General features: G+C 38.5%; 1 protein-coding gene across 10 annotated transcripts in view; it reads right to left on the bottom strand.

Annotated features, from left to right (window-relative positions):
- Positions 1 to 15571, bottom strand: part of LOC139480537 (receptor-type tyrosine-protein phosphatase delta-like) — a 396576-nt gene that overhangs the window by 234432 nt on the left and 146573 nt on the right. Inside the window, exon 1 of one of the 10 annotated variants that reach the window (XM_071263631.1) lies at positions 10759 to 11167. The exons of the other annotated variants lie outside the window; for them this stretch is intronic. The gene's annotated coding sequence lies outside the window, so the exon portion shown is untranslated. Of the gene's footprint in view, positions 1 to 10758; positions 11168 to 15571 lie in introns of those variants that run through there. 10 annotated transcript variants of the gene reach the window in all.

Below are 15571 nucleotides of genomic sequence, written 5' to 3'. Positions count from 1 at the left end.
AATTAATCGAGTCTGGCCCAGACAATCCAGTGATTAATATCATGAGCATCAATCCACGCAATTGGGATCTATGACATGCATCAACCAAGTCAGCGAGCCTGACCACCCGATCCCGTTAGTCGCCTTTTACGACAAGCATAGACACCTTTTATGGCAAGCATGGGTTGCTGAAGACCTATTCTACCCCTGAATCTTCACGGGTCCCTATTTAGTATGAATTCACCCTAAATTAATTCATGTTCTTGGTTTAGGATGTACACTGGCTTGGTGTAAGTTGTTAACTACCTTGCCACACTTACCATTGAGGCCTATAACAAAATAAACCACCTTCTTGACAGTCTTAAAAGTATCATTAATAGCATTGACACCTAACTTTGTTTCTGAGAAACAATTTGTTAAATCTTGTTAACTCTTCCTTCCCTTCCCTGAGACCACAATGTTCTTATGATTAAAAAATATATTCAAAGATGCGGAATTTAGAGGATTTACACCATTTTCAGCAAATAGGAAGCTGTTGGATGCTTTGTACTTGTATAAATGTCTAATTATAAATTCTTACCAGATTTAGGTAAACTGGAAATAATTTCTAGCTCTTTTTAAGAAGTCAAAGCAATGCATACCTGCATTTCGTTTTGGTAATCAGTGTGTGCATGATACTTAGATAAGCTAAAAGTAAACATGATAAATAACCATCATAATAAAATCATAGCAGAGCAGCAGCTACCAACCTGTCCACAGGCTCAGTGCTCCGTCCGGGCTGTGAGCCAATGTGATGCAATGTCCTATAGCTTGTGTGTTATAAGGTACGTATATCACACTTAGGCCAGCTGCCACTCCAACATGCACAGCCTACATAACAATTGCATGTAATTCAAACATATTTCATCATCATTTGTTTTTCTGTTCTATTGACAGGAAATACTAGATTATTGACAAACAATAAATCAATCCTGTTTCATCACTTCTCTTCTTTTGAATGCTTTTTCTAATATATTACTGAATATGAATGAATTCACCATGTTCATATTACCCCGGGTACATATTTACACCATGTGTAAAAATGATAACCATAACACCAAAAATCAGTTCAAACTTCAACAGCTGCAAAATGATGTGGCGCTAAGACCATTTCTGAACAAAGATTTAACTTCGTCAGGGGGTGGGGGGTTTGCTTTGAGAATAATGCAATTTTTTCCCAAGCTATATCCAATAAACTATATAGTTACTGAAAAACATCAAATAACCTATTAATTTTCACTCTTATGTTATCACAAATTTTTGGGTTTTGGGGTATTTCAATCCAATTGAACCCTTGTTTTCAGTTTAGTCACTAAATTAAACTAAACACACCCAACAAACAACAGGGCACAGTTGTCTCCCCTTTGTTTTGACGGCTTATCTGTGAGGCTACAATCTGGTGAGATTGTCGTCCCGGGGGTATGCATCCATTAATATTTGATTTGCACTGTTCTGAGAAACAGAAAGTGACATTTTCTCACACAAGTTCTAATTATCTTTGATATATAATCACAAATATATTGGTGCATGCTGACAGGCCAGCAGTGTGCAACCAATTTCCACATTAATGTTTGACATAACATCAAACTTCACACAGAGCTGCTGATACTAATGTGCTATTTAGTAAACCTGACTACCACAAAATGCATACCTAATCAATATGCCATCACAATTAAGAGAAATAAATCCTACAGACGCCGTCAGAAACATGTTTGTATTTATGTTTTTTGGCAATTAGTTACTTTGCATAAAGGTCTGAGAATGTTAGATATTATTCTTGGTACATGTGCTGACCTAATTATTCCAGTAAGTCTTTTAACTCACATATTATTGTAAATGGCTGAAAATACATGATATGTGCAGGATTGATTCCCTGGACTGATACTCTGGACTTTTATACCATGGAGGGACACACCGGACTGGCACGGGTCTAATACCCTGGATGGATATGTTAGACCTCTGGCCACAATGGGTACTATGTGTGAAGCCCATTTCTGGTGTCCCCCGCCGTGATATTGCTGGAATATTGCTAAAAGCGGCGTAAAACCAAACTCACTCACTCACTCACTCTGGCCACAAAATGAGCGAAGGTAATTTGGGGCTACACACATGCAATACTGCAGTCATACCACAGCTTATCAATCTAATTTGGAAAGAAAGTCTCCCAAATAATATCTTTCTTTCTGTGTTTTACGTTGCAGTCAACAATATTCAAGCTGGATCACGGCTGCCTGTAAGATAATCATTTCTTGACTAGGCTAACCGATGACAGAAAGCACAATGCACAACGGTGACGCATGTGAACATGCAAGCAGACAAGTCTGTGAGTTGGTTTGGTTTGTTGTTTAACACCGCACTCAACAATATTCCAGCTATATGACGGCAGTCTGTAATTTATCAAGTCTGGACCAGACGATCCCGTGATTAATATCATGACCATCAATCCTCGCAATAGGGATCGATGACATGTATCAACCAAGTCAGCGAGCCTGACCACCCGATCCCGTTAGTCGCCTTTTACGACAAGCATAGTCACCTTTTACGGCAAGCATGGGTTGCTGAAGACCTATTCTACCCCGGTCGACAAGTCTGTGAGTCTGGCTGCCTTATCTTCTTGAGGCATTACTCGTCATCATGGGAGTGTTGTGAGTTCTATGCCACTTCAAGATCATTACAGCAATACAGATAGTGGACACTCAAACTGCCCTTCTGTAATCACGTTGTTAAAGCGTTCACTCGTAACACCAAAGGTCTGGGTTTGATTTCTCACATGGTCACAATGTGTGACGCCCATTTCTGGTGTCCCCCGCTATTGCTGGAATATATTGCTAAAAGCAGCATGAAACCTTATTAATCCTGTTGAGTGAGTGAATGAATGAGTAAGGCAAAATGTTCAAAACGACACTCTCTGATGTTTCGAAAGTCACTACGCAACCACGCCATTTTCGGAAGAAGCTCCAATCCCATTAAGATCATATCAACTATATTATTCCTTCCATATTTGTTGCTCTATCATAAATAATCCATCTTTCATTCACAACCTATCAAAATGTCTCTCATAGTATTTGTGAAGCTGCAAATCTTTTCCTAATATCACTTTTGTGAAAGTTCCAATGACGCTTCAATATCTTGCATTTACACATCATTCAATAAGTGACGGAAAAAATTTACTTCATTTGAAATCTGACCCAATTTTTTACCACAATCTAATCAGTTGCCATGGTAACATACTGAAGCAGTAAATTATCCTGCCATCTTTTTACGTTGTCGTACTTGGTTTCTCTTTCAAATCCATTATTTGAATTCACACCCCAGCAGAGAGTGGGTGAATATTCTTCACTGCCACCATTCAATTGATTTGAAACGATTCCTATAACACCTCAATTACAGCCCATCAATATCCAATTTTTTTATGTCATAATCTCCTTCCTACAAAACGAATGAAAGATTGCACAACTGCATTGGCATAATTTTGGGTAGGTTGGTTCGACTTTGACGAGGCACTACAGTCATGAGTCATCGCTGGAGGAGATTTATCAGCCTGAGAAGTGCGGCCAGTAGTACAGGCATCAGCAGACCTCTCAAAGAATCAATATATCACTCTTCTAGATAAGGCACATCTACAGTCTCAAGAATACTGCCGACATTTCATACATCATCAAGGATCGCGTGATGATTACCAGCACAATTTGCAGACGGCCATCAATATTTAAGACAGTACAGAGGACATTATGTAGCTGGGATTTTGTCAGAAGTTACCAGGTTATTGGGACTTGAGGTGGATTCCCTCCGAGATGACATTTGGGAAGACTGGATGTTCCAGCTGAAATAGTCTCTGGCTTTCTAGTGAACATTTGTGACCGACCCATGATCTCCGAGCTGTAAGACTAGTACACTTTAATAACTCATCAAATATACAGTTTACGAGGAAACAAACCCTCACAAATCCTGATGATAATCAAACAAACTTGCCAAAAGAGAAGACCATGTCAATAGGATATATGGATAGCCCCAACTGTATGAGTCTGAGATGATGCATATCGGAAGAAAGTCCAAAATAGTCCTGGGTCTTTACCACATTGGGTCCTCATGCAACGTGTACAATTTTCATGAGAATGTAGTAACCACTTGGCTTGTCAAAATCGAATTAAACACAACTGAAATGTTGAAACACACTTCTGAAGAATAAACTATGATGATACATAAAGTTGGCAGAATTTCTTTGTAATATTGGTTGGACAAATCTTGGAACTTCAAACTATTTACATGGCAAGTTTTCAAAAAGGAATACAAATAACCCAAAATTAGTAAAAAAACAAAAAACAAAACCCACCATTGCCAAAAAAAAACCACCAAATGTAATCTATCAATATCAGGGATATCTGTGACATTATTCCATATTGAATACAAGAGAATCTGTACTGACAGCATGGGAGGTAATCCACCACAAGGTTGGTCGTGTGTGCCATGCATCAATACTGCTCATTCAGTGCAAATTGAAAGAAAACAAACAATTGTGTCCCCTCTTCCATCAGTTTCAGAGTGTTTGCAAGCCCAAGATTTATTGAGGTGATTTACAAAAACATGCTAAATCTAACAATGCAACTTGTTATTTTCTTCCAGGGTTTTAGTGAAGCTGACAGAGATTTCATTGTTGAGGGAAATGTTGTACACAATATATCACAGGGTGAGTGAGTGAGTAGGATTCTCCATGTTATTCCAGCCCAAACATGACAGAGGCATACCAGAAATGGGATTCACACATTGTACCTATCTAGAGAATCAAACCAAAACTTCGAGTTGACAAGCCACTGCTTCAACCACTTGGCTACCCTATCACCCTCACCAGAGCATGAGGAAGGAGAATAATAATATTCTTCATCATTGTTGAACTTCAACAAAACACAAAACATGATTCTGTACATTTTGATATGGATCATAGCGACAGCTTTACACAATCCATTCCATTCCATATAATCTGTTTGGACTTGTGAGACACGGATATGAATGCCCTTAAAGCTTCAATGCTTATAATAAGAGACTTAAAAAGCTGAAATGTGGATTGAGTGGTCACAATGTGTAACCTTGACAACACAATGTCAACGTGCCGATATATGCTCTGGACAACTGTTTCCCTGGCCTTGATCATACACAGGCTGGTTTGGTGTAGCTGGATTATAGCTGGATTAGTGATGACATCACCGTAACACAACCTTTTACTCGCAGAAATCATTCAAGATGAAGGATTAATGTTCATTCTAAAACCTAAAGATATCACATTGTAAAAGCAATAAACTTCATCACGACCACATACACTTGTCTACTTTCTCTAAACCATGACCGACAATTAACTAATCCCATGACGAAGATAACAAGAAATCCATAAAAATAATTATGACATCAACAGCAATCGATATTCACCAATGCATGTAAATTTCTTCAGTGGACATGTTGGCGACTTTGTTAAAAGCCCTTCTCAAACAATAAGACACGTAGATTAGTGTATGCTCACACAACAGAGGCGATTTATCAGCATTTATCAGCATTCGGGAGATATGAACACACAAGATGGAGGCACTATCTGGCTATGCTGGTAATTAATTTCAGTTATTGCCTCTGCTCTATTTGATGATGGATGACGTGAGCGAGGATCGTACACACCGATCTCCAGCCAATGATCTGCTCTATAAACTGCTGTGTTTGACTGTGCCAACATGGGCTATTCCTGAGATTGGCCATATTTCATCAAGGTAATAAGGCCATTGGCAGTGTTTCTGCAAGTTCATACAATGAGCACTTGACTGCCTTGTGCAAGCACCAGTAAGGGATGCCTAATAAAACTGGGCTATATGACTACTTCTTGATATAAATTTGTATTATTTTGAACCAGATCAAGTTGGGTATCATTGTCCACTGACAGTAATGTATTTATTCTTTTGCTGCTACTGCTGCTTTAGCTGGTTCAGCAAGGGACCTTTGTCATCATTCCAGGAATAACCATCTCAACATCACTAACACCATCTCACCAGCATCGACATCACCTCCACAGCATCAACATCACCAACACCATCTCCACTTCACCAACACCATTTCAACAGCAGAACCACCATTTCAACAGCATATCCAAAGCATCAACACCATCTCAACAGCACTGACACCATCTCAACAGCACTGACACCATCTCAACAGCAACAGCACTAACATTATCTCACCAGCATCAACACCACCATGGAACACCATCTCCACAGCACCAACACCATCTCAACAGCTGAACCACCAACAGCATATCTAAAGCATCAACACCATGCATATCCAACAACAACATTGACGCCATCTCATCACTTACACAGAACAGCACAAAGATCATCTCAACAGCTGCATCACCACCACCTCAAAAGCAGTAACACCATCAGCAACATCGCTAACATCTTCCTAGCTTGGGGTAATCGCTCAGTTCCTACTTCTAACTAACCTCAGGATATAATTTTGAACAATGCCCACTGTGGTATAACACCATTCACTATAGACTCATCCAGCCTATCAGAGCAATATATCTTCCATCCCCCCCGTACCATGTCATCCCCATCAAGACACCAGCACTCAAAGTAAACTAGAAAACTTCAAGGTCCTAGGCGTATTCCTAATCAAAACAGACCAAATTAAGCGCATCTAAAAACTAATTAATCTACCAATCCAAAATCCAATAAACATACAAACACCCACCTCACCCGGCTCCCTTAGTTCCCTCCTCCACCCACCTCGGCATTTATTCCAAATTTAAAAATTCCAAAAATTCACTATAATTAAGTAACCCCTAAAAGCCCCCTCTTGGGTTGCACACACCACTTTCACCCTTTTCAGAATACACTAAATGGTCTGGCCAGGCCCATGTGCGAAATACGCTTCAGTCGGAAAGCACACGTTAAATCTTCTATATCAGTCAGTCAGTCACCAGCACTCGGCACCAGGTGCTGAGATCATATCCGCTTGTGACTGGGTTCTTATTCAGCCTTGAGACCAACAGTGTTTACAGAAACACGAATATGTACATACACCCGAAACATAAGTGTCAAAACGTTTGGTGTCACCCTGGACAAGTGACTTTGTTCAAATGGGAATGGGTATCTGTTATGTGAGGTGGATGTAGAAGCTTCTTGCGCTCCAAGGAAGTTTGGGCTGCATATTCCCCAAGGAGTTGAGAATGATAAAACTGGAATGCAAACGGGTCCACTGGTTGGGGAACAAATAAAACCGCATTTGAGCAAATACTAGTACCTGAATACCTGCGGTATATAAATAATCCACAGATCTCCACCACAATGTCCAGCCTGAGGCAGCTGCTGTTTTATTCATTGCTGTGTTTGTACCTGATGCCACAGCCAACATGCAGAAAGTGGGAATAAAACCTGCCACTGGCGCTGTATAGTTCATGACAAATGACTAGTGATCACAAGACAGGATGTTATCAGTCGTATATCACGCCTGGTAAATACACACTTATATATTCACAAACATTACATGGTAATTGTATCTTCACACCAGTGATATATGGATATTCCCCAATTAATGTTCATTTGTTCTTATACTCATCCAAAAATCAATACAGAAATGCTTATATCCTTTCAATCATAATCTGCATGTTTTATTCTGACACACATATTGAAAAGTGCATGTTTTTACTATGAAGAACATTTATGAAGATTATTACAAATAAAATTCATAAATTTATTAGATTCAATCAATTCAGCATCAAACCGTTTCTCTACCAACAGTTGGAAACAAAATCATATAATGACCCTATATAATCATGCTTTGGTTCAACCTAGAAACATTCCAAGCAAAGAGCCTATTAAACGTATCTTGCCTATCAACCCCAAATTATTTCCTTTAAACAACGTCAGGCTATAAATTTTATATTTCATTTTCCCAATTAGTACAGAACCAACAAAACTGTGAAACCATTTATATCCCAATTTAACTAAATCAACATCCGCGAGTTAATTCAAACTGTGTACAATTAGTCAGTCAGAAATCAATATTTGTAATCTCTTACAAAATTAAGCTGGGTGGGTATTTAATGACTGTGAGGACAGTTTGACTCTGTGTGCTGCCACAGCGTCATGGGGGTATTGTCATCGACTATCACACCTCAATCAATACCCAGCTTCACACCTGAATTCAAAGGTAGATGACATTTTTTCAGCAATTTCATTCTCATTAACAGTTTTTCCCATTAACTGCTGCATACGAATAGAAATATTCAATGCTCTGGATTCATTGCAGCACTGGAGTATATATACTACTCAAAAAAAGTTAAAGAACACTGGATTTTTTTAATGACTACAGTTGATCTGTCATGACTTGACGGACAAACCAGTCATGTGATAAGAGCTTATCCTATGACAACAGTTCACGTGTCATGACATGACGGATCAACTTTTGGCATATGAAAAATTAGTGTTCTTAATTTCTTTTGAGTAGTGTATTTTTGGGTTGATTATGAATGCCTGAATGAATACTTTAACACCAAGACTGCAGCTGCTTTGGTTAAAATTCTGAGACATATCCAGTTCAAGTTTACATCTATTAGGTATTTATTAGAGGTACAATGATGTGGTGAGGTTGCGATATGACACATATCCCGATATGGGTGCGATATGATTGGTATCCCAATACCATACTTTTATTGCATAAGTTGATATTCTTACTTTTTGCAGTTAAATCACAACCCTGAATCATTTGTTTTTAATATTCAGAGATCAAAGATTGGATATTGTAGGGCACAAACAAGTAGGCTAGACAGCACTGGGAATGTTAGCATCTATCTTAAGTGAGAACAATGCTTACTGTTTTATGTACTGTATAATACAATTCACATAACACTGATAGATTCATTTCAAATGATCATCCTCTTGAGACACTACCCCATTCATTACTTATTTGTGTGTCCACATAACGCCCTTATGATAAATAATGTGTACTATAATACACATAGACATGACATAAAGCAGTTTTATATGGTAATGTTGAAATATCTGAACAGGAAAACATTGAAATATTTCAATCTGCACATATTCTTCAACTATCTACTTATAATAATTATTGCTTAATGGACAATATTGAATTAGTATCTTATGCTAGCAAATATTTTTTACATTAGGTAGTTATGAAATATATTCTCATATTTCTGTATTGGAGCAGCATTAGATAAGCCATTAGCTCGTTTCCCAATCCATTTCATTATGAAATAAATATGTTTAAATATGCATTGTATATCTGTTCTATAAGTAATTTTTCCACTCATTAGACCCAAAGCAATATATAATTATCCGAACTAACAGGCAGCCATTGTCGCCAGAAGCGATAACAGTTGCTATGTAGTTCTACTATTGATTCACAACAATTGATCCACATTTACTTCATCCTCAAGATATACTCCACGTTACTTGAACAGTGTTCTACTTTCAAGAAGATAATTCATATTTTCATCTACCATTGTCCCTCCCCCATCATCAATATTACCTGTCACATGCACCATCATTGTTAAATGATTCAACTATATGGTAGTTGAAACTAGTTTCCTTAAAAACTATGGAGCTCTTTTACGAAAATAATTTTCGATAATATTTGTACGTGTTTGAGCATTCTCAAATGATGCAAACTGTATTCCGCTGTATGTCAGAAACCTGTCAAATTTCATTTCCTAGGTTCTCCATGTGTGAATATCTTCACGACACACGCAAACAATAACTCGCAGCGGCATGACGCCAGTGCTTCACACGTACAAATTGATCAGAAAAACATCTTTTCTTTGAAATTCTGTAGTCCATTGATCCCAGCCAGCACTTGGCTACAGGCTGTAACCTGACACTGAATGGAAGACAAACAAACATAATAGCCGTCTTACACTAACATTATATCACATGGCTTGTTGTCCAAACCATCCATTGTCAGATAAGCTACATAGTGTAAAGGACTGACACGCCCACTAAGTACGGCAGGCTAAGTCACAGGCAGCGGCAACAAAACATGTCTTTTTACCATTTAACACAATCACACACTAGTGACAGTGAAGAAAAGCAAATTTGAACATGGGCCTGAATATATGACAGCATACACAACCTTTAATGATATTGATCAAATGTACAACAGCCTGGTGAATCGAGCCGAAAATGTATTGAAGACGTCGTCACATTTCAACAGTTTACATGCTCTGGTGCCCTTACAAATTCGTAACACTGGGAAAGTACAAGTTAATTTTAGTGTAGTCAACTATATAATACTATTGATGATAGATACTAGGTAGCCTGTCATCTTAACTGAGGGCAATAATAAACATACTGTCATTGACACACCAAACACCTTTAAATGCATATGAAATTTGATCATGAGTCCTTTGTAAAGGACAAGTTTGGTTCCTAATACAATGCAGCCGAGTGAAGAAATTTAAAAAGTGGTTTTACATAATTCACAGCATTAAGACAATGAACAACATCACTTGCAATACCTTTGATTATTTTAGGTACAGGTGAACCTTTTAAAAATTAACAACTGTTATTTATAGTGCGTGGCTGGAGATTCACAACAGTTAACATCTAAAAACATTTCTCCACTGAGGGCACCTGTCCACACTGGCACCTTATCGAACAAGAGTCCTACCTGCCTAAACCAGTGCTAAACATCCCCCCAAAACAACTACCTGTCCAAAAGCAGTGTTAAATATCCAACGAACACACCTACCTGTCTTAAACAGTGTTAAATATCCAACAAGAGGGTTTTATCCAAAACTATCCAAAATGGTAAGAATTCCATCAAAAGGCACAAATAACTGAATCGCACAAAGCCTTTGTCTTGAAGATGGTGACACACACAGGAATTTTTTATGCGTGTGGACCAATCGTAGTTGAGGGATGGAACGAGGAATGACAGATGTCTGTATGGCGGACAATAGCTCCGTGACCAGTTCCACGCCTCGTCTGACGTCCTCGTACTCCTGTCTGATGTGCCGTACTCCCTCTTCCCCAGCCTCCGCAACGGTTATGCAATGTGACTGCCCATTGTTGACTTAATCACAGGCTATGGAGGGTCTCCGTGACCAATATTGAGTGAAGCTGGTGATTGTTCCACTGCCAGGTAGTCAACCGCTGTGTTGTACAGGTAGCCGGAGTGTGAGTTGTATTGAACAGAGCTGCAGGGAATGTCGACATGTAACACAAAGCCCTGGTAACCGGCTACATGTGTCGATCTGTCTCTAGTGTGAAGCCGCTGGTGGTGAAAACTCAGACCATTTTAAACCATGAAATAGGGGTGGGATCAGTTTTCAAATTAGTCATCACTTTAGTCAACAATCTTCGAAATATTCATTTCAATGATAATTACATTATTATTAATTTCTGAAATATTATCATATTGAAAATAAATTCCAAATATAAATTTGCTACAAAAATTAAAAAACATCATGATTGTAGATATATGAAAATTCAGTTAAGATTAAATGTAAACAAAAAAACGTTATTTCGAAAGCAGAAATTAATTTCACATGTTAATCAACAAATACATAACTTGACATTTCAAGAAAGGAATAAAACCTGCTGAAAATGACATTGTCCTTATTTTCTCCATTAAGTCATTATCTATTTGCTGCAACTTAATCAGTGAAATTGACCCGATGCGAGAATCATGGTGTGTCCCCTGGTGTGTATGACATGATTAGCTTTGCAAAAGAGGAACTGTTTATAGGAGCAACGTAATGTACTGTCAGTCTCCCTAGGGGTTATGCAGTTCAATCTCTAAGCATTAGATAATGCACGTACGCTGAACACATTAACTTTTTCCCCGTATTATCTTGTCGCATCTTGTGTTGTCCATCTTCTGGATGGCCCATTATTCAAGGTTGTTTTTTTACAACGGTTTTTGTCAATAAATGGAACACACAGTGCAAAGTGTCAGAATAACTTCAGATAATTTATTATCATGAGGCACAAGGTGGAGATATTGGTGGTTATATACAACAGAAACTTAGACTGTTTCATCATTGATGTGCATCAGCTTCCTCGTAAGTGTTTGTGATCCACTTGCAAGGAAATACTCATGGACGAAAATACATATTTAAACAAAAATTAAAAGCAAAAACTATTGAAATTGTTTATACCCCGTAAGCAAAATGATCAAATAATTTCATATCTAGAATTCCTATTACCATCCAAAACATATTCCAAAATCAACTTTACATTTTCAGCGAACAATTCCTGAGTCACTATCAATTAGAATTCAGGCTCATCTGAACCTTTCATCGTGTAAATCCAATATATTCAGACCTTCACAAAATCAATTCCCAAAATGGTGTCTACAACCCTGAAAGGTTATTTCAATGTGACGCTAACGAGGGGGTTTCATCAAACAGAGTGTAACGTCATTCAGTATAATGAAATATGAAATGAGATCATTCCCTCTCATTATTATTTCACCATGGGCAGACCACTATTTCAGTGCAGCTGGAGATGTTGAACTAGACTTAAACAAAGGCCAGTTTGTGGGTATGATTCATGCTCAGTGATGGTGAAGCTGGACACTGTGAAGACAATAGCAACCGATAGCGAGGTGAAACTGCTCTGCTGCACCATTGTTGTCGGCGATGTCCATCGGCTGTCTATTCTTTTCAACAAAGGACAGATAGCTTTTGTTGGTTTCTACAACATGCCTAAGGCTGAAAAACATGCTTTTGGAATAATAGTTTTGATAAAATTAAATTAGCAAGGAGGGATTGAAATCAGTTGATTCAAGAATGATGGGATGGCTATTGATTTGGACAACAAATAAATCCTTTCATTTGAATTGTTGTAATATGTACAGCATGGCACATGAATGACACCAAACTGGCAAGCAATATTCAGCTTTGAAGAATTTCAATTTAGCTTTTTAGACAAGAGTTTTTCCTACCATTTCAATAACAAAGTCAAACACGGAATGATTACAAACTGATATTGTCTGTTATCTGTATGCTTGAACTTATTAAAAACTTCTCCTACTTTCCTGTTATATACCTGCATTCAGACACACCACCCACTTGGCTCCGGTGTGCACAACTGTGTCTTTTGAGCAAGTACATGAAGCTATGGGGCACAGCATCAAGAGTTCACATTGCAGTGAGAGTAGGTGAGAAAATCTCATTACAGCAGCACAGCAGCCATATCGCGGCAGGGTGTAGCAACCCTTGCCTACAATTATGTGGATTGATGCTCATGATATTAATCACTGGACTGTCTGGTCCAGACTCGATTATTTACAGACCGCCGTCATATAGCTGGAATATTGCTGAGTGCAGCGTTAAACAATAAACAAACAAACAAAACATACTTGGGGCAGAGGTTTCTGTCTGGGGACACACTCTACAATCCCCCCTCTACAATGTCCAGATGAATAAATCTTCTCCTTCACCAAGGTAGTGAGTGTTTGTTTGTTTGTTAGTTTGTTTGTATGTTGTTAATGCTGCACTCAACAACATTCCAGCTCTATGACAACGGTCTGTCAATAATCAAATCTGGACCAGACAATCCAGTGACTGATATCATGAGCATCAATCCAAGCAATCGGGATACGATGATATGCATAAACCAAGTCAGTGAGCCTGACCACCTGATCCTGTTAGTCGCCTCTTACAACAAGCATAGTCGTCTTTTACGGCAAGCATGGGTTGCTGAAGACCTATTTTAACAGATTTTCACAGATGAAGAGTGAGTGAGTGAGTGAGTGAGTGAGTGAGTGAGCAAGCGAGCGTGATTCTATGCTGCTGTAAGCAATATTACAACAATATCATGACACAAGACACCAGGAAAGGCAACACACATCGTACCAAAGCTCAGATTCAAACCCCTGTTTACAAAGGCACCAACCAGAAGGCTACCCCATTGCCCACAAAACATTATGCATCCTCTACACTTCAACAATGAAGTACAAATCCTATCACAGAATCAATACGAACTCATGTCCCTAATGTGTCACTTAGACAAATAGAGCGTCCATCCTCAAAGAAGTCTTGCCTCGACCTGGAGAAACAGAACCAAACCACCCTCTCAAGCTTTACTGCCATCAATAAATATGTCTCTGCCCATCCTGCTCCGAGCAATGTTACATTTAGACAGCACCTCATTCACCCTCCAGTTCAAACAGAAAATGTGTCCGCGGCCATTACAACACATACCTATTACCTCAAGTAATACATAATAGATGATTTGTGTGTTGTACCTACATCAATCAGTTCCATCAATCCACAAGCTCACATGAAGCATGTTAGCACTGGATGATCAGCACACTACAACACAGAAACAGCTCTCATGAATGGTAGCTGGGAAGGTTTCTGGGGGCAAAGCTGAATAAAAGTTTCAGCCATGTAAATTTATGTCCGCCTACATCTTGCTGAGAAGGTGCGACTGTTCTTGTAATTTTCTTGAAATGTCATCACTATTTAGTTGAAAGAATGCTGATGCAACGTTAAATTTTAACTCACTCACTTTTGAAATGTCACTCGTCCTTCCTGAAATATACTTGTCATGGACTAAGATAATTGTGAACCATACAAATGATGTAACATATTATGTGATGACACTGTAAACTAATGACTTTTAATAATTCTGTATATTTAGCACAGTAGATAGGGCTTTTTTGTAGGCATTGTCAACCATCAACAAACTCTACAATAAAATATCAACTCGTCTACAAGAAACAAAAATTAGCATACCCACAATCAGATATTTAGACTTGCGACTTTGAAAAATTCAAAATAAAAATTTCATACATTGTAACAAAGTCCATCCCAAGTCGAGCAAATCATGACCTGTATCCAGCTACTTGACAACGTGAACCGAAGCTTGTACTGTCTCTTTTTAAATCTAATTTTCCTCTGACACTGACAGCTTGGTAACTGAGTTTCTGAACCCTGACATATACTCTCTGGCACCATTCTGTGCAGAACATCACCATCAATGTCACAACAGCAACACTGTCCTGTATCTTAACTCAAGGGAATGAGAAACCTCACCCTTTTCATACTTAAATCTAATGTCAAGGCAACAACTGATTCAAAGATGTAAGGGTGCTGACTTCCAAGCACTATTCAGAAAAGCAAAGAACACTTGCAATCAAGTTCCCTTGGGGAACAATCATTTGACCTTGATAGGAGGGGTCAGGGACATAAAAAAAAAGCATCCCAACTTAACTGTAATCCAACACAACAAAGAAGGAAGAAGTATTATTGGTCCACTTGTTTAAACATATAACTGCCTGATGCCAAAATAAGAGTTGGGAAAAGACCATTTCGAATCAGAGTGTGGCTTAAATTGACACTCTACCAATCAAAACCATTGGCGCCAACTTGGCCCATATCATGGGACTGTTAATTCATACTTTTATTTGTTACTCTGATGGAAAACAAAATTTGATCTGCAGAAGAAAGAAAATAATCCTCAATAAAAAATTCAACCCCAAATCAAAATGGTCTGCCACCCTCAGGTTCTCAACAAGCACAGTCAGTACCAGTACAACTGCTGTCTATTGC

The sequence above is a fragment of the Haliotis cracherodii genome, unplaced genomic scaffold, assembly GCF_022045235.1.
Source record: "Haliotis cracherodii isolate W230 unplaced genomic scaffold, xgHalCrac1.p SCAF_4, whole genome shotgun sequence".
In the NCBI taxonomy this organism is placed as follows: Eukaryota; Metazoa; Mollusca; class Gastropoda; order Lepetellida; family Haliotidae; genus Haliotis; species Haliotis cracherodii.
Note: the sequence above shows the minus strand (reverse complement) of the source record. Positions and strands in the feature narration are given on the sequence as shown.